Here is a 20,487-nt window from a genome sequence, read left to right as displayed (position 1 = left end):
TAAGAGAAGTCAGTGAAGACAGACCACTCATATGGAAGTAATAATGGTGAAAAAAAAATTGTTGGAATGTGGAAATTCTGGTTTCAATGCAGGTAGAGGCAAAGAGCCAGTGGAACTGGGAGAAACTAAGGATGTGAACAAGATCAGAGAGAAGGCAGGAGGGGATGGGATCTGAATCAGAGGTGAAAGAGTTGCCCTAGGCAAAGGGTCAAGCAAAGAAGAGATCAATGGCCATTTTTATTGGATTAGAAAAACCTAGTACAATCCATAAGTGATGGTCCCTCAGCAGGATAAAGGGTATCAAATAAAGCAACAGTGAGTGTATGGCTTGGGGACTTGAGGAAAAAGTAAAATTGGGAGAACATACTCTGTTAAATGTCAAAGGCATCCTCAAAAGATGAAAAATAGCAATCAAGTCATAGTAAGGGTCTCATTAAGGTTGGAAAGCATTAATCACACAACAGAAGAAAAAGGCCCAAACGTAACTAGGAGTATCTTTACTTCTCTCCAACTGTAATGGAGATAAATCTGTTACTGAGCATCTACTCTAGATGGTATTGAAAATAAATATAGTCTTTTTAGATAAGCCAACTCATCACATTTTCAGCTGGCCTCTGAAACAACCTTGAATTTCCCACTATCATTCTTTAATTTCGCATTATCTTCTGTGATAAAAGGATACCTCACACTAGTTAGAGACTAGATAATTTACAATTGATACCAACTCTACTGTTCACAGTACATTTTAGAATTGTGTACCTGACATTTCAATTGCCTTTCTCTGTTCAAATAAATCTGCATTATTTTATTACTAGGAGAAGGCAGGCTCAGTCATATTTAATTTCTGATAACAAGTCTCTGTAAAGTTCCTTCAAAATTCCTCTGTAAAATAATGGCCTGTATTGCCTCCCCATAGCAAATGTTTAGTGTTTGAAGTATAGAATTTCACCTACTTTCCCACTGCTTCAGTGAGATAGTGATGTCAGGCAAAAACCATGATATTCCTGTCTCCTAGTTTCCATCTTCTCTAGAATGCTGTTACTATGCTCAGACTGGAGAGAAGAGAAAAAAAAAAAAAAAACAGACATCAAAAAGCACCTCTTTTAGCCTGCATGTACCCTTCTTGCTTAAGCACTGCTCCCCTCTGGGGCTAGGGTCATGGTGGAGGGGAGGGGAAAGCACACATTTAAAAGGAACAGAGCCAGCTCAGACCCAACCCTCAGGACCTCTGCCCCAGCAACTTGGGATCTGACCCCACCTCCAAAAGAGCAGTGATGACCAATGAGCAGAGGGGAAGCCCTTCTTCACACCTGGCTCCAGCCCTAGCCCCTCCATCTCCAGTCCACTTCCTACTAAGGTGATAACTGCTAGCATACCCTGAGGAAAGAAGTGACTTGCTTCCATGTCAAATTGGGCTCTCCAACCAAAAGCACTGAGCACACATGGTCCATGCAGGAATGCTTGCACATAAGGACATCACTTCAATACTGCAATAGGTAATTGTTTCACCGAAATTCATAGAGATAAAGACATTAAGCAGACTGAGAAAGCAGAAGAACTGGTCTCAACTGAAAAAGCAAGGGAAAACCCCTGAAAAAATAATGAAACAGAGATAAACAATTTACCAGATAAAAAATTCAAAACATTAGTAAATAAGAATGCTAACTGAATTAGGAAAAGAATAGATGAACACAGTCAGTGAGAATTTTAACAAGGGACAAGAAAATATAAAGGAAACCCAATCAGAAATGAAGATTCAATAACTGACATAAAAAACACACTAGAGGGGCTTCCCTGGTGGCGCAGTGGTTGAGAGTCCACCTGCCGATGCAGGGGACATGGGTTCATGCCCCGGTCCGGGAAGATCTCACATGCTGCAGAGCAGCTGGGCCCATGAGCCATGGCCGCTGAGCCTGCGCATTCGGAGCCTGTGCACCGCAACGGGAGAGGCCACAATGGTGAGAGGCCCGCGTACTGCAAAAAAAAAAAGAAAAAAAAAAACACTAGAAGGAATGAATAGCAGACCAAGTGATACCAAAGAACACATAAGTGATCTGGAAGATAGAATAATGAAAATCACTCAATCAGAAGAGCAAAAAGAAAAAATATTTTTTTAAATGAAAACAACTTAAGAGATTTGGGGGATAACATCAAGCATACCAACATCTGCATGATAGGAGTTCCAGAAGGAGAGGAGAAGGATAAGGGGCTTGAAACTGTATTTGATAAAATTGTGGCTGAAAACTTCCAAAACCTAAAGAAGGAAACAGATATCCACGTACAGGAAGCACAGAGTGTCCCAAACAAGATGAACCCAAACAGACCCACACCAAGACATATCATAATTAAAATAGCAAAATTTAAAGATAAAGAGAGAATTCTAAAGGCAGCAAAAGAAAAACAGAGTCATGTACGAGAGAACCTCCATAAAGCTATCAGCTGATTTTTGTGCAGAAACTTTGCAGGCCAGAAGGGATGGAAAGATATATTCAAAGGGCTGAAAGGGAGAAATATGCAACCTAAGATATTCTACCCAACAGAAACTTTGCAGGCCAGAGAGGTGGAAAGATATATTCAAAGGGCTGAAAGGGAAAACTATGCAACCTAAGGTATTCTACCCAACAAGACTATCACTTAGATTCAAAGGATAGATAAAGAACTTCTCAAACAAGCAAAAACCAAAAGAGTTCATCAATACTAAACCACCCCTAAAAGAAATATTAAAAGGTATTCTCTAAGTGGAAAAGAAGTAAGCATCTACAAGAAAGGTAAAATCCCACTAGAAAATGCAAATATATTGTAAGGGCTAAGGATCAAACCCTTAAATAAGCTAGAACAAAGATTAAAAGACAAAAATTATAAAAGCAACTATAATCACCATAAACACTTAAGGGATAAACATGTATATGTAAAACAGGATGTCAAAAACACAAAAAGTGGAGGAGGAGAGCAATAAATATAGAGCTTTTAGACTGTATTTGAACTTAAATGACTACCAGTTTAAAACAAGAAGATATAGTTATAGGTCAACATATATGAACTCCATGGTAATGACATATAAAAAATCTACAATTGATACACAAAAACTAAAAAGAAAGGAACACAAGCATACTACTAAAGAAAATCATCAAAACACAAAGAAAGAAATATAAAAATAAAAAGAAGAAATGAACAGAGAATAACTATAAAAACAACTGGAAAACAATTAATAAAATGGAAATAAGTACCTACCTATCAATAATTGCTTTAAATGCTAAAAAGCTAAATGCTCTGATCAAAAGACACAGAGTGGCTGATTGGTTAAAAAAATAAGACCCATCTATTTGCTGCCTACAAAAGACTCACTTCAGAGCTAAAGATACACACAGATTGAAAGTTAGAGGATGGGAAAAGATATTTCATGCAAATGGGAATATCAAGAAAGCGGGGGTAGCAATACTCATATCAGACAAAAAAAAAAAAAACTTTAAAACAAAGGTTATAACAAAGACAAAGAAGGGCATTACATAATGTAAAGGAAACAGTACAAGAAAAGGACATTATACTCATTAACATATATGCACCCAATACAGGAGCACCTAAATATAGAAAGCAAATATTAACAGACATAAGGGAGAAACTGACAATAACACAATAATAGTATGGGGCTTTAATGCATCACTGACATCAATGGACAGATCATCCAGACACAAAATCAATAAGGCAACAGTATCTTAAATGACACAATAGACCAGTAGGACTTAAAAGAGATCTAGAGGACATTCCATCCAAAAACAGCTGAATCCACATTATTTTCAGATGCACATGGAACATTCTCCAGGACAGATCAAATGCTAGGGCACAAAACAAGTCTCAACAAATTTAAGAGGACAGAAATCATGACAAGCATTTTTTTCAACCACAAAGGTATGAAACTACAAATCAATTACAGAAAGAAAAGTGGGAGAAGCACAAACACATAGAGGCTAAACATGCTACTTAAAAACCAATGGGTCTATAAAGAAGTCAAAGAGGAAATCAGAAAATACCTTGAGACAGATGAAAATGGCAACACAACACACCAAAATCTATGGGATGCAGCAAAAGCAGTTCTAAGAAGGAAGTTTAAAGTGACATAGACCTTCCTCAAGAAACAATAAAAAGGGCTTCCCTGCTGGTGCAGTGATTGAGAGTCCGCCTGCCTATGCAGGGGACACGGGTTCGTGCCCCAGTCTGGGAAGATCCCACATGCTGCAGAGCGGCTGGGCCCATGAGCCATGGCCGCGAGTCTGCGCATCCGGAACCTGTGTTACGCAACGGGAGAGGACACAGCAGTGAAAGGCCCAAGTACAGAAAAAAAAAAAAAAAGAAACAATAAAAATCTCAAAAAAAAACAACCTAAGCTACCAGCTAAAAGAACTAGAAACAGAACAAACAAAGCCCAAAGTCAGCAGAAACACAGGAACAATAGAGATCAGAGAGGAAATAATACAGACCAAAAAAAAAAATCAGTGAAACCAAGAGCTGGTTTCTTGAAAAGATATACAAAACCTTTAGCTAGGTTTATAATGAAGAAAAATTAGAGGACCCACTAAACAAAATAAATGAAAAAAGAGAAACAACAACTGATGCAAGAGAGATATAAAAATTAATAAGCAGGAATACTAGAGACAGTTATATGTGAACAAATTGGACAATCTAGAAGAAATGGACAAATTTATAGAAACATACAACATGCCAAGACTGAATCAGGAAGAAACAGACAATTTGAACAGACTGATCACTAGAAGTAAAATTGAATTTATAATAGAAAAAACTTCCAGCAAACAAAAGTGCAGGACCAGTCAGTTTCACATAGAAATTCTACCAAAAATATAAAGAAGAAAAAATACCTATCCTTCTCAAAATATTTCCAAAACACTGAAGTGGACAGAACACTCCCGAATTCATTTTACAAGGCCACCATTACCCTGATGCCAAAACCAGACAAAGACACCACAAAAAAAGAAAATTTCAGGCCAATATCTTGATAAATATAGTTGTAAAAATTCTCAACAAAATATTAGCAAACTGAACTCAACAGTATATGAGAAGGATAATACACTATGATCAAGTGGGATTTACTCCAGGGACACAAGGATGTTTGAATATTTGCAAATCAATCAGTGTGATACACCACATAAACAACAACAACAACAAAAAAGATAAAAATCACATGATCATACCAATAGATGTAGGAAAAGCAATGGAAAAACTTCAATATCCGTTTATGATAAAAACTCTCATCAAAGTTGGCATGAAAGGAACACACTGTAAAATAATCAAGCCATTTATGTATGACATACCCACAGCTAACATCATACTCAATGGTGAAAGCTGAAAGCCTTTCCTCTAAAATCAGGAACAAGACAAGGATGCCTGCTCCTCTCTCTACTTCTTTTTAATATATAATAGTATTGGAAGTCCTAGCCACAGTAATCAGACAAGAAAAAGAAAATAATGTATCGAATTTGGAAAGGAAAAATTAAAACAGTCACTATCTGTAGATGACATGATACTCTATATAGAGAACCCTAAAGTCTCCACACAAAACTATTAGAACTATTAAATGATTTCAACAGGGCAGCAGGATACAACATTAATATATAGAAATCTCTTGAATATCTATACACTAATAATGAAATATAAGAAAGCAAAAGTAAAAAAAATAATTCTTATTTAAAATTGTATCAAAAAAAATACTTGGGAATAAACTTAACCAAGGAGGTGAAAGACCTATTCTCTGAAAGCTGTAAAACACTGATGAAAGGTATTTAAGATGATAAAAAGAAAGGGAAGATATCCCATGTTCTTAGATTGGAATAATTAATGTTAAAATGTTCATACTACCCAAAGCAGTCTATATATTTAATGCAATCCCTTTCAAAACACCCACGACATTTTCCACAGAACAGGAACAATCCTAAAATTTATATGGAATCATAAAAAACCCCAAATTGCCAAAGCAATCTTGAGGAAAAACAATGCTGGAGGTACCAAGCTCCCTGACTGTAGACTCTACTACAAAGCTACAGTAATAAAACAGAATGGTACTGCCACAAAAACATACACATAGATGAAAGGAACAGGCTAGAAAGCCTGGAAATAAACCCACACACTGATGGTCAATTAATCTATGACAAAGGAGGCAAGAATATATAATGGATAAAAGACAGAGAATACAAAAGAATGAGATTAGAACATTTCCTCACACCATGTACAAAAATAAGCTCAAAATTTTTTAAAGACCTAAATGTAACACCTGAAACCATAAAACTCTTAGAAGAGAACATGCACAGAACACTCTTTGATATAAATCATAGGAATTTTTTTGGATCTGTCTCCTAGGACAAAAGAAATAAAAGTAAAAATAAACAAATGGGACCTAATTAAAAGCTTTTGCACAGCAAAGGAAACTATTGACAAAATGAAAGGACAACCTATGGAAAATATTTGCAAGTGATCTATTTACTATCCAAATATATAATAGTATAATATTTACTATCCAAAATATATAAACAGCTCATACAACTCAACAATAAAAAACAAATAAACTGATTAAAAATTTGACAGAGACCTAAATAGACATTTTTCCAAAGAAGACAAACAGATGGCTAACAGGCACATGAGAAAATGCTCACCTTGCTAATTATTAGAGAAATGCAAATCAAAACCACAATAAGATATCACCTCACACCTGTCAAAATGGCTCACCAAAAAGTCCACAAATAACAAATGTTGGTGAATATGTAGAGAAAAGAGAACCCTAGTGCACTGTTGGTGGGATTGTAAATTAGTGCAGCCACTGTGGAAAACAGTATGGAGGTCCTTCAAAAAATTAAAAATAGAACTACCATATGATCCAGCAATTCCACTGCTGGGTATACATCCAGAAAGAACAAAAACACTAATTCAAAAATATACATGTACCCCAATGTCCATAGCAGCACTATGTACAATAGCCAAGATATGGAAGCAACCCATCAGACAAATGGATAAAAAAGATGTGGTATATATATATATATATACAGTGGAATACTAGCCGTAAAAAGAATGAAATTCTGCCATTTGCAGCAATGTGGATGGACCTTGAGAATATTATGCTTAGTGAAATAAGTCAGAGAAAGACAAATACTGTATGATATCACTTATATGGGGAATCTGAAAAATAAAGCATATGAATGTACATAGCAAAACAAACAGACTCACAGATATAGATAACAAACTAGTGCTTACCAGAGGGGAGACGGAAGAAAGGGCAAAACAGGAGTAGGGGATCAGGAGATAGAAACTACTATGCATAAAATAGATAAAAAAACAAGGATATATTTTTATCCTTATACAGCACAGGGAATTATAGCCATTGTCTGTAATGACTTTATATGGAGTATAATATATAAAAATACAGAATCTCTATGCTGTACACCTGAAACTAAAATAATATTGTATATCAACTATACTTCAAAAACAAGATTTAAAAAGGAGCTCTTTTAGTACCTTCAATTCTGCAGGCTCAATCAATCTCATGGGAATTCACTATACGGCTATTTTGTTTCAGTTCAATATGGATAAATTTCATGATTTTGTTTTGATCATGAGTTTCTTAAGATGCAGTTTGGTATGATAAATAAATGCTGCAGACTTACGGTGCTAAGTGCTTTCAAACAAGACTTTACAATTCACACATTCAGTACTTTTCCTCTAATCACCATATCAGAAGCAAGAATCCTTTAGAACTCTCTGAAATGACTGAACTTTTCATCCTTGTTTTTTTCAGTGTGCTCCTCTTGTGTGCATCTTCTTATAGCTGTCACTGACTCACTGCCAAAGAAAGTGGGGCAGTACAGGCCAAAGGTTAGGTATCTGGGCTTTCAAGTCAGAATCCTGTGGGTATAAGCCACATTTGTGCAAGTTACTTTACCCCTCTGAGCCTTGATCTCCTCATCTATCAAATGAGAAGGAAATATTGCTTATGTTGCAGTTATGTTAAGGAGTAAATGAGTTAAGACCTGTAAAACATTTAACACAGGACACAGTACACACTAAATCTTAACTAATGGCATTAGTTACTACTCTATTTAGGCATCCCCTCTTATTGCCATTTCCTTAATATTCTCTCTAAGCCTCAAAATACCTACACTGCTCCCTCCAGAAGCTACAACATTATTATGGTATTGAATAAATGAATCTGTTTTTTACACTGCCAGGAGCAGCATAGCTCTCCCAAAATAATCTTACACAAAGGACCATGAATTTCCACAAACTGAAATATATGATGAAGCATAAGGTAATCCAACAAAGATTCCCTTAGTTACATCAAGCTCTCAAATTAAAAAAAAATCCTAAATTCTTGAATGAAAATCTATTTTCTAGGTCAAAAATTGAATTTACAAAGGTAAAATACACCTGGCACTTGAATATACAGTGAGAAAGATTTAACCAGAGAACAACAACAAAATAAAGGCTAATTCAGGGAGTTACATTTTTAACTTCTTAGATTTTAGTCATGCTGCTATCTGCTTTTTCATTTTAGTATCTCTGAATTTAAGCCTGTCAACCTCAAATGCATATTTTCTCTTTTATGCACAGCCCTTAGCTCAACAGAGTAATGAATATAAACAATAATCTATTAATGCAAATATTCCAAGACTCTACTTCTTCTTGGCATTAGAATCTTTAACAGAATATCAGTATTTAATTACTATTTAAATGAAATTGTCATATGACATTTAAATATATTAGAAAGAATAAAAATGCATAAATCCATGCTTTAGAAAAGAAAAATAAAACTACATAGAGAAAGAGACCTCAATAGTGCCACCATTAACCACTGTGTGAATTTAAGCAAAACTCTTGAGTCACAGAAGCCAGCTTACCCATAAGCTACTAACGCTGAAGCTTCAAGGATCCCTCCCAGGCCCTAGGAGGAAGCCTAGCAATGGATTTACACTTAGATCTTCATAAAATTTGCAAAAGATATCTTAACTGCAATTGATTCTAATTGCTGTCTTTTCCTATGTTGATTTCTGTCACACTGAAGTGTTTGTGAGCACTTCAGGAATCTGGCTAAGGGGAATTTGAATTAGGAATGCATGCTGTCTGATACACTGAAATTTTAAGTAGCTTCCATTATATTACCCATTCCAGAGTACAAATGGCTTCTAAGAACACTTCTACTGTCCACCAGCACAACTTACTCAGCTTTGAAACACAAAGGCATAGACTGAAGATTATATCATGATATAATTGTGTCCTTTGCCACCCACTATTAAAAGTAAGTGGTCAGTGAAGGAGAAACAAGATTGTCAATGAATGGAGCCAGAAGCTAATCTGTGAGAAATTCTTTCACTTATCGAACATTTTAATTTAAAAATGAAAATGGAAAATTTATCAACACAGTTAAAACGGAAGGTATCTCTTGTCAAGATATTCAACAATGAGCATATGTAAGCATAAAAGCATATTTGGGCAGGTTTCGAGTTGAGCAAAATAGAATTTATCAGAATTACTCTGTTTGCTGATCATAATATGAGTACATCTGTGTGTAAAGTCACATGGTTTATGCATCTCAATGATAAAAATGTATATTTCAATTTCAGTCATACAAGAGGAAAAGCAGAATTTTCTCTCATTTTTCCTATAGAAAATATTACAAAACCCTTTCAGTAGGTAGAAGGTAGAGGCATTCTATTAGTTTGCTAGGGCTGCTACAGTAAGTATCGCAGACTGGGTGGATTAAACAAAAGAAATTTATTTTCTTGTGGTTCTAGAGGCTGGAAGTCCAAAATCAAGGTGTCAGCAGGTTTGGTGTTTCCTTGGGTCTCCCTCCTTGCCTTGCAGATGGCAACCTTGTGATTGAGTCTTCACATGGTCCTTTCTCTGTGAGCACACATTCCTGGTGTCCCTTTGTGTGTCCTAATCTCCTCTTCTTCAAAGGATACCAATCAGATTGGATTAGGGTCCACCCTACAGGCCTCATTTTAACTCGAAGGCCCTACCTTCATTCTGAGATAACTAGGGGTGAGGGTCTCAACACACAAATTTTGGGGGAACACAATTCAGCCCATAACAGACACTAAGAGTATGCAGCCATAAAATGTAATTAAAAAGTAACTTTTGTAAACAATTAACAATTTTTTAACATCTTTATTGGAGTATAATTACTTTACAATGGTGTGTTAGTTTCTGCTTTATAACAAAGTGAATCAGCTATACATATACATACATCCCCATATCTCCTCCCTCTTGCGTCTCCCTTCCACCCTCCCTATCCCACCCCTCTAGGTGGTCACAAAGCACCAAGCTGATCTCCCTGTGCTATGCAGCTGCTTCCCACTAGCTATCTATTTTACATTTGGTAGTGAAACCACCAATGTTCACGTCACTCTCTCACTTCGGATTTTGGGATGTTTTCAACATTTGTCATCTTTTTTAAATGTGCAATTTGTTGCAATTTATTTTCTCATGTGAAAGATACATTCACTTTTGTACTGAGTTTTTAATTCATAATTTGCTTTGTATTCCTTCAAGAGAGCTGCTTGCCCTCCATATTGCACTGGATTCGGTTGTTACAAAAAGGAGGATCCATTCCCATCTCATAGATTCAATATCTTTATAGGTTCAATTGATTAATCTCTAAAATAGAAATCATTTTATTGATGTTGAAAAATGTGTAGTTTCCATTTCAATACAAGATATCTGCATTTTGCAAAGAAATGGTCATCTCTGAAATGTCATATATTGAAATTGTTTCCTAGAAGGCCATAAATAAAGTGCGTTTTTCCTAATATACAACTGTCCTTAAATCCAGACATTAAATTCCTTGCCATGTTATTATATTTCATGTCTTGTTCCTACCTCTCTATATAAAAGTCATAAGTAGAAAAACGTTTAAATACCAATGAAGGAAATGTTGCCTAGTGACACCAGCAGTATCTACATGAGCCTGCCCTTGCCAAGAGGACAAACGTATGAAATTTTACATTTCTATATTATAGTCTATACATCATTCTTTAATGAGGTACTAATTGTGTAAACCTGTATAGAGTTTCTCCTGGATCATCAGCATGCCCTTGAGTATGATCTAAGTTTTGCCTTAGGTCTAAGGAGATAGAATCCAGAAGAGAAAATAGACTGAATGACCTCAAGAGCTGGCCTGTTTGACAGATAAGCAGGGCAGTAGTGAGAGAGAGAAATTTGGAAGTTGATTCATAAAATCCTCATATTTTGCATTTCAAGAAATCTAACTCACACTCATTCACGATTCTATCATTTTATGTTTAATTTCATGTTTGAAGTCACATAAAAGTAATGAAGCTTGTCAAACAATCTCACTTTAAATAGGTAAGAAGAATTTAGGTCAGATTTCAGGTGCTAAATGCCTCTCTTGTTTCATAATAATCACGGTTCACCTTCATGTGGCAAGGTTGGAAGTAAAATATTTTGGGTTTTTTAGGACAAAGCTGCTTTGAAAAGCCTAAAGAAAGTACAGTTCAAAGTAAATAACCACAATTTTATTTTTCAAAATTTAAATTTCATGAGCTTCTTAATTTAGGTCTGGATTTCTACATCCTAGGATCTAAAATTAATGATATTTACCAGCTTTTGTTCCAACCAAAACAATAGCAGAAAAAGGATTTAAAACACTCATGCATTGTTTTAGGTCAAAAAATAATTGCAAAATGTGCTCCTATTAAGGGTAAAAGATCTGATTAGCCAGGTCGTTAAAATCAAGCAACAGTAGAATAGGGCATGGTCATAATTCGTGTCACTCTTCTAATTTTCTTGTTTCGTCCTCTGGAACTCTACTCAAATAGCCCCACATAGCAAGAAAAAAAGTATTATCCATTCTTCTCTTAACCCAAGCTAAAAACCAAAAAGTTTCTTAATGGTGGTCAATGTTAACTTGGGGATGAATTAACCAATCATCTCTCTAGTTATGAGTATTTTTTTTAGCTAAAGAACATTTATTTGTTTTTCACTAAGACTTTTTCTTGAGGACATAACTAAACTGCATCACCAACCCCCACCCCAATGTGAAGAAGGGTTAGTACAGTGAATGTTATAAAGCAGATAGGAACAGTTTGAAGGACTGGAACCAACATTAACTGGCAAAAACCAACTTCCATCTAAATCATAATAAAAATGTTTAAGTAAAAAAAAGGAGGGGACGGGGGGAAAGGGGGTTTCAGATTGAACAAGATCCTCACATTTCATCTAATACATTCAATCCTGGCTAGAGTACACCAAAATGGAAACAGGATTACTATAATACAAAACTTCCACTGCAGCACACTGTACACAGCTGTGTTCCAAGCCCACCCCGTCCCCCTAATGCTTCCAAACTCAACTCTTTCCTTGCCTGTTGTGCCTGTCGACAAAGGAGCACCTGGATCTTCTCTTTAATCCAGTCTTTGTTATGAGGCTGGTTTGTCTGGGTATCAGCTCAGTAAACAAGGCAGCTGAGGTCTGCCAGGTCATCAACAGAATCAAACAACTGACTGGTATCATATGTGATAGAGGGGCTGTTGGGATTCATTCTCTTCAGATGTTCTTCATACATTTTACAAACACCTTCCATGCATTCATTTACAGATTCATAGTCAGCATAAGTTCTGCCTTCTGGCCTCTGGGTAGGCTGTTACCAGCAAAATGGTGTGAGACATCGCACCAAACTCTTTCTCTGCAGTCACTCCTGACTCGGCCGCTGCACCTAGTTATGACTATTTTGAAGAGCTTGCCCAGTTTCCTCCAGAGAACAACCAATAGTACAGTCCTTCTCATTCCAAAGCACATCTTTATACTCTGAGCCATTCTGCGCACAAGTTTTAGAGGGAACTAAACAAGAGTAGAAGAGATGGGTGGCTATGCTAGAAGATGAGCATGATATTTTGACAGCCCTGCTTTCTTTGAGATCAACTTATATTTTGCACTTCTTGGTGAGGTTATAGTCAATAGAAAAATATAATACATCTCATCTAGATTGAGACATTTCTGCTTTCTTCATTATATTCTGGATACCCTCTTGCTCTCCCCACACTGGGATAGCATCCAAGGATGAGGAGGTGAAAATACAGTGGATATCAGTTCTGAGATTAAGATAGAAAATGGACAAATATTTGGTAGTCAGCATAGCATGCAAAGGATATACTGGATATCTTTCAAGAGCAAAATATAGTCTGGATAGTTAACTTCAAAGCATTATTTTATGCACTGAAAGATATGGCTCTTCTCTTTACTTAACTCAAACATGATCTATAAAATATCAAATGTAAGAAAAGGATTTAGGAGAATAAATATCTATGGCAATGACAGATTTGACCAAAAAGAAAAAAACTTGAAGTAAAATTTTTGAAAAAAATTCAAGTGCATCCCATCTGTGCTTCTTGTCACATTATTTTTATCCTCAAATTTACATATTGTATTTACAAATGTTTCTGTTCTCAGGTTAATTTTAAGAGCTCAAGTTGGGTATTTAAATGTTTGAATTAAGCATAACAACTAAATAAATATGAGAACACAAATCTTGGATGTTAAATGCATATAGAAGACTATCAAATTTGTCTTCTTAATCCTCAGCCAACACTTGAGTTCAGTTCCATCTAATAATCCACTAGAGATTCCACTGTATTGTCCAACCATCAACCCACAATTCTCTAAATACATTACTTTTTCTTCCTCAGCAAAGTACTGCTTTACATTGTTTCCTTACTTCAATCAATATTATCAACATTCTTTCAATTATTTAAAATACAAATTTCAGCATCTTCATTTTCTCTTTCATCTCTTTCATCTCCAAATAAGTTCTAAAGACACTGCCTTCCAAAATCTCCTCTTTTATTAACTTAGGCAAGGTTTTCATCATTCTCGTCTCAACTACTACAATAAACTCCTAATTCATTTTAATGTTCAAACACTACCTCTTTCTAGTTACCCTGACATAGACATCACATCAATTTTTTTTTTAATTCACTATTTTCACCATGACATTCCATCATCCTGGATCAAATCCTTCAATAATTATTTACCACCTACTCTAACAATTTTAAGCTTTCTAGTCTGTTACCTACTTTCTCACACTGCCTACCAAATTCTCATACTTCAAGAGTTAATCTGGTCTTACCTCTTCTCTGATTTTTCTTTACCCTGTGTCATTAGAAGCAGTATGGTAGAGTAGGAAACATTTACTCTGAGGCTTCAGGTGACTGTGAGATGAAATCCCAGCCCTGTCATCTATCCACTGGGAAGAACAAATTAAACCCTTGAAGCTTGGCTTCATTATATGCAATACACGAGATAATAAAGCCAAATTCCTACGGCCAATGAAAGATTAAATGAAACAGTGTATGTAAAGTACTAGCAAGGACAAATGATTTTACTTGGCAGATTATTAAATACTAATCCATATTTCTAAATATAATAGTAAAGTGTTGTTAACATTATGACCTTGACTCACCAAATGATACCTAAACATTTATTAAACAAAAAAGAAATATCCGTAGCAAACTCTTATTACTACCATACATTCTTGTTCTATGAGCCCTTTGAAAATTGATAATATATACCTGGTGTATGTCCTTCATTTAACTAGAATTCTTTATTAACAAAAAAATAAATAAATAATAATTCCCTCAAATGACATATCCACAAACAGCCAGACAAAACTTAATATATTTAATGGTTAAGGAATGAGTGTGAAGATTTTTTGAATTTAGAAAGACCTGAATGGAAAATTTCTAACCATCCTTTTAGAATTATGATTCTTCTGAGTGAAATGACTGACGAAGAAGAAAGTGACATTTTTAAATATTCAAGGGAGACCCCAAGCAAAATCTGCAACTCTTCTAAGAAAGAACTGTCATACAATATCAAGTTGTGCTGGCAGAGCAGTCCATATCCTCTAAGAGGCAGGAGGACAAGCTGGTGACTCAAGTGGTCTAGCTGTAAGAAGCATGGTGGTAGCGAGCGGAGAGATTATAAGGAACTGATGGGGTAAGAGGGACATTCAGAAACTAAGAAATAATAGTGAAGTGGTAGCTGGGTGCTTATCTTTAGCTTACACAAAAATAATCATTTTAAGGGACATAATTCAGTAACATTTTACCAACTTGGTAGAGATTATGAAGCTAGCAATTTCAACCATGTAGAAAAATATACTCAAAAATCTGCAGAAGAAAAAAAAAGCTTTCAGCCATCTTTATTATTTTGGAAAGAACTGAATGACTCTCATTATCAGCTTTCCAGTTTATAGTGTATTTTAAAAGAACAAGGGTTGAAATAAGTGATAGAATAGAGCACCTAGGAAACAGAAAAAAAGAAATTGGCAACTAAATACCTGACATAAAGGACAAAAGGAGAAAACACACAAAAATCCAAAGCACAGCATTCCAAGGCTTTTATTACAAGTTCTCTCAGCCTTATATTTTTCAATTGCTCCAGGGGCTTCACTTAACTTTTTAACAGTACAGTGACTAGTATTCTGAATGAAGAACCTTCTTAATTTTACTCATCCTCCGAAAAACTCTCCCTAAAATATATTGCATAATTTCCTCCATTATTATACATATTATGTAGATTCTAATATAATATTTTTTCTTGAGATATTGCTGTAAAAAGCTAAAATACTTAAATACTCTGAGAATAAAATATATGTTCTCTTTACTCTGTGAATTATATAGAAATTGTGTTCAAGCTAATAAGTATGGTCCTCTTGTTTGATGGATCTCAACATCACTCTGGATTAATGCCTAGTGACAAATAGTGACTAAATATAAGACTAAATCACATTAATGATAAACATGCATTGAATACTTTTTACGGTCCAATACTGGGTCATACTCTTTGCCTGTTTTATCTTACTTAATAGTCTCAATCATTTTTATGCTATAACTGTAATTATTATTCTTATTTTACAGTTGAGAAAACTGATGCCTACAAACGTAAATTAATCTTTCCATATTCCTAATGAAAAGGGACAATAGTATATATGTTGTGATTCCCTGATTTGTCACTTTCCAAAACAGTTGTACAAAGTACTGTGTTAACGTAATTAAGAGTTTCCGACATCTAACACATTTGGGAAACTTAAGGTTAGGTTCAATATATTTCACACAGGACTTTTGAATGATTTTAATATCTTAAGGGGTACTAGGTCTCCAAGAAGGGTACATAAAATGTAGACTAACATTCAGTTAATCTCACCATTATTTGTTCATGCACTCCACTTTTCTTAGAGCATCTTGAAAAACTAGTTTTTCTTGGGACAAACTTAGAAAACAGCTTATTTATAAAAAGTACAATAATTGTTTTCATACAATCATCAGTTCTTTGATACAAAGTTGAGAACGTAATGCCAAAAAAACACAATTCATAGGGCTTCCCTGGTGGCTCAGTGGTTGAGAGTCCACCTGCCGATGCAGGGGACACGGGTTCATGCCCTGGTCCGGGAAGATCCCACATGCCGTGGAGTGGCTGGGCCCGTGAGCCACGGCTGCTGAGACTGCGAGTCCAGAGCCTATGCTCTGCAACAAGAGAGGCCACAACAGTGAGAGGCCCGCATACCGCAAAAAAAAAACAAAAAACCACAATTCATAAAAATAATTCTGTTTTTCCAAATATAGTACACATGGTGTTATGGGTTGAATTGTGTCCCCCAAAGAAGGTATGTTGAAATTCTAACCCCCAGGTCTTCAGAATATTACCTTATTTGAAACTAGAGTTGTAACCCATGTAATTAGTTCAGATGGGGTCATACTGGAGTAGGATAGGGCCTTATTCTGATATGACTGGTGTCCTTATACGAGGAGGAGACACAGGAAGGAGAATACCATGTGAAAACACAGACACACTGGGAAAATGCCATGTGATGACACAGGTGGCAGTTGCAAGCCAAGCAACAGACTGACAGCCAACAACAAACAGGCAAGGAAGGAGTCTACTAAGTGTCTTGGCGGAGCATGGCCCCGCAGATACCTAGATTTTGAACTTCTCCAGAACTGTAAGATAATAAATTTCAATTCTCTTAAGTCACCCAGTATATGGCACTTTCTTACAGCAACCCTAAGGAAACCAATATGCATGGGTTACAAGAACACAAAATATTGATATCTTGAACATGGGATAAAATATAGAATATTTAGGGCTTCCCTAGTGGCGCAGCAGTTGAGAGTCCGCCTGCCGATGCAGGGGACACGGGTTCATGCCCCAGTCCGGGAAGATCCCACATGTCACGGAGCAGCTAGGCCCGTGAACCATGGCCGCTGAGCCTGCGCGTCTGGAGCCTGTGCTCCACAACGGGTGAGGCCACAACAGCGAGACACCCACGTACCGCCAAAAAAAAAAAAAGAAAGAAAGCTGGAGTAGCAATATTCATATCAGATAAAATATACTTTAAAATAAAGAATGTTACAAGAGACAAGGAAGAACACTACATAATGATCAAGGAATCAATCCAAGAAGAAGATATAACAATTGTAAATATATATGCACCCAACATAGGAGCACCTCAATACATAAGGCAACTGCTAACAGCTATAAAAGAGGAAATCGACAGTAACACAATAATAGTGGGGGACTTTAACACCTCACTTACACCAATGAACAGATGATCCAAACAGAAAATTAAGAAGGAAACAGAAGCTTTAAATGACACAATAGACCAGATACATTTAATTGATATTTATAGGACATTCCATCCAAAACAGCAGATTACACTTTATTCTCAAGTGCACACGGAACATTCTCCAGGATAGATCACATATTGGGTCACAAATAAAGCCTCAGTACATTTAAGAAAACTGAAGTCATATCAAGCATCTTTTCTGACCACAAGGCTATGAGATTAGAAATCAATTACAGGGGAAAAAAACGTAAAAAAACAAACACATGGAGGTTAAACAATACGTTACTAAATAACCAAGAGATCACTGAAGAAATCAAAGAAGTCAAAAAATACCTAGAGACAAATTACAATGAAAACACAACAATTCAAAACCTATGGGATGCAGCAAAAGCAGTTCTAAGAGGGTAGTTTATAGCAATACATACAAGCCTACCTCAAGAAACAAGAAAAACCTCAAATAAACAATCTAACCTTACACTTAAAGGAACTAGAGAAAGAAGAACAAACAAAACCCAAAGTTAGTAGAAGGAAAGAAATCATAAAGATCAGAGCAGAAATAAATGAAATAGAAACAAAGAAAACAATAGCAAAGATCAATAAAACTAAAAGCTGGTTCTTTGAGAAGATAAAAAAATTGATAAATCTTTAGCGAGACTCATCAAGAAAAAGAGGGAGAGGATTCAAACCAATAAGATTAGAAATGAAAAAGGAGAAGTTACAGTGGACACTGCAGGAATACAAAGCATCGTAAGAGACTACTAAAAGCAACTCTATGCCAATAAAATGGACAACCTGGAAGAAATGGACAAATTCTTAGAAAGGTATAACCTTCCAAAACTGAACCAGAAATAAATAGAAAATATGAACAGACCGATCACAAGTAATGAAATTGAAACTGTGATTAAAAATCTTCCAACAAACAAAAGTCCAGAACCAGATGGCTTCACAGTAGAATTCTATCAAACATTTAGAGAAGAGATAACACCCACCCTTCTCAAACTCTTCCAAAAAATTGCAGAGGAGGGAACACTCCCAAACTCATTCTAGGAGGCTACCATCACCCTGATACCAAAACCAGAGAGAAATACTACAAAAAAGAAAATTACAGGGCTTCCCTGGAGGCTCAGTGGTTGAGAATCTACCTGCTAATGCAGGAGACACAGGTTCAAGCCCTGGTCTGGGAAGATCCCACATGCCATGAAGCACTAAGCCCACATGCCAGAGCTACTGAGCCTGTGCTCTAGAGCCCACGAGCCACAGCTACTGAAGCTCGCACGTCTAGAGTCCATGCTCCGCAACAAGAGAAGCCACCACAATGAGAAGCCCACAAACCATATGAAAAGTATGCCCAGCTCTCTGCAACTAGAAGAAGCCCATGTGCAACAACGAAGACCCAACGCAGCCAAAATAAATAAATAAATAAATTTTTGAAAATAAAAAAAAGAGAAAATTACAGACCAATATCACTGATGAATACAGATGCAAAAATCCTCAACAAAATACTAGCAAACAGAATCCAACAACACATTAAAAGGATCATACACCATGATCAAGTGGGATTTTCCCAGGGATGCAAGGATTCTTCAACATACGCAAACCAATCAATGTGATACACCACATTAACAAACTGAAGGATAAAAACCATGTGGTATTCTCAATAGATGCTGAAAAAGCTTTTGACAAAATTCAACACCCATTTATGATAAAAACTCTCCAGAAAGTGGGCACAGAGGGAACCTACCTCAACATAATAAAGGCCATACATGACAAACTCACAGCAAACATCATTCTCAATGGTGAAAAACTGAAAGCATTTCCTCTAAGATCAGGAACAAGACAAGGATGTCCACTCTTGCCAGTATTATTCAAAATAGTTTTGGAAGTCCTAGCCATGGCAATCAGAGAAGAAAAAGAAATAAAAGGATTCCAAATTGGGAAAGAAGTAAAACTGTCACTGTTTGTAGATGACATGATACTATACATAGGTAACCCTAAAGATGCCACCAGAAAGCTACTAGAGCTAATTAATGAATTTGGTAAAGCTGCAGGATACAAAATTAATGCACAGAAATCTCTTGCATTCCTGTACACTAACAACAACAAATCTGAAAGAGAAATTAAAGAAACACTCCCATTTACCATTGCAATAAAAAGAATAAAATACCTAGGAATAAACCTAAGGAGACAAAAGCCCTGTATGCAGAAAACTATAAGACACTGAAAGAAATTAAAGATGTTACAAACAGATGGAGAGATATACCACGTTCTTGGATTGGAAGAATCTTGAAAACGACTATACTACCCAAAGCAATGACTACAGATTCAATGCAATCTCTATCAAACTACTGCTGGCATTTTTCACAGAACTAGAACAAAAAATTTCACAATTTGTATGGAAACACAAAAGACCCCGAATAGCCAAAGCAATCTTGAGAAAGAAAAACAGAGCTGGAGGAATCAGGATCCCAGACTTAAGACTATACTACAAAGCTACAGTAATCAAGACAGTATGGTATTGGCACACAACCAGAAATATAGATCAATGGAACAGGATAGAAAGCCCAGAGATAAACCCAAGCGCCTATGGTCAACTAATCTATGACAAAGGAGGCAAGGATATACAATGGAGAAAAGACAGTCTCTTCAATAAGTGGTGCTGGGAAAACTATGCAGCTACCTGTAAAAGAATGAACACTTACTAGAACACTTACTAACACCATACACGAAAATAAACTCCAAATGGATTAAAGACTTAAATGTAAGACAGGACACTATAAAAATCTCAGAGGAAAACATAACATAAATCACAGAAAGATCTTCTTTGACCCACCTCCTAGAGTAATGGAAAT

The 20,487-nt window shown here is 36.0% G+C and overlaps 1 protein-coding gene and 1 pseudogene across 1 annotated transcript in view; both read right to left on the bottom strand.

The window, feature by feature from the left end:
• KCTD8 (potassium channel tetramerization domain containing 8) overlaps positions 1 to 20,487 on the bottom strand; it is a 254,767-nt gene that overhangs the window by 194,150 nt on the left and 40,130 nt on the right. The window lies entirely within an intron of this gene.
• Positions 12,284 to 12,683, bottom strand: LOC132519568 (enhancer of rudimentary homolog; annotated as a pseudogene).

This window comes from Lagenorhynchus albirostris, chromosome 4 (assembly GCF_949774975.1).
Source record: "Lagenorhynchus albirostris chromosome 4, mLagAlb1.1, whole genome shotgun sequence".
NCBI lineage: Eukaryota > Metazoa > Chordata > Mammalia > Artiodactyla > Delphinidae > Lagenorhynchus > Lagenorhynchus albirostris.
The sequence above is the reverse complement of the archived record's forward strand: the minus strand, read 5'-3'. Positions and strand labels throughout refer to the sequence as shown.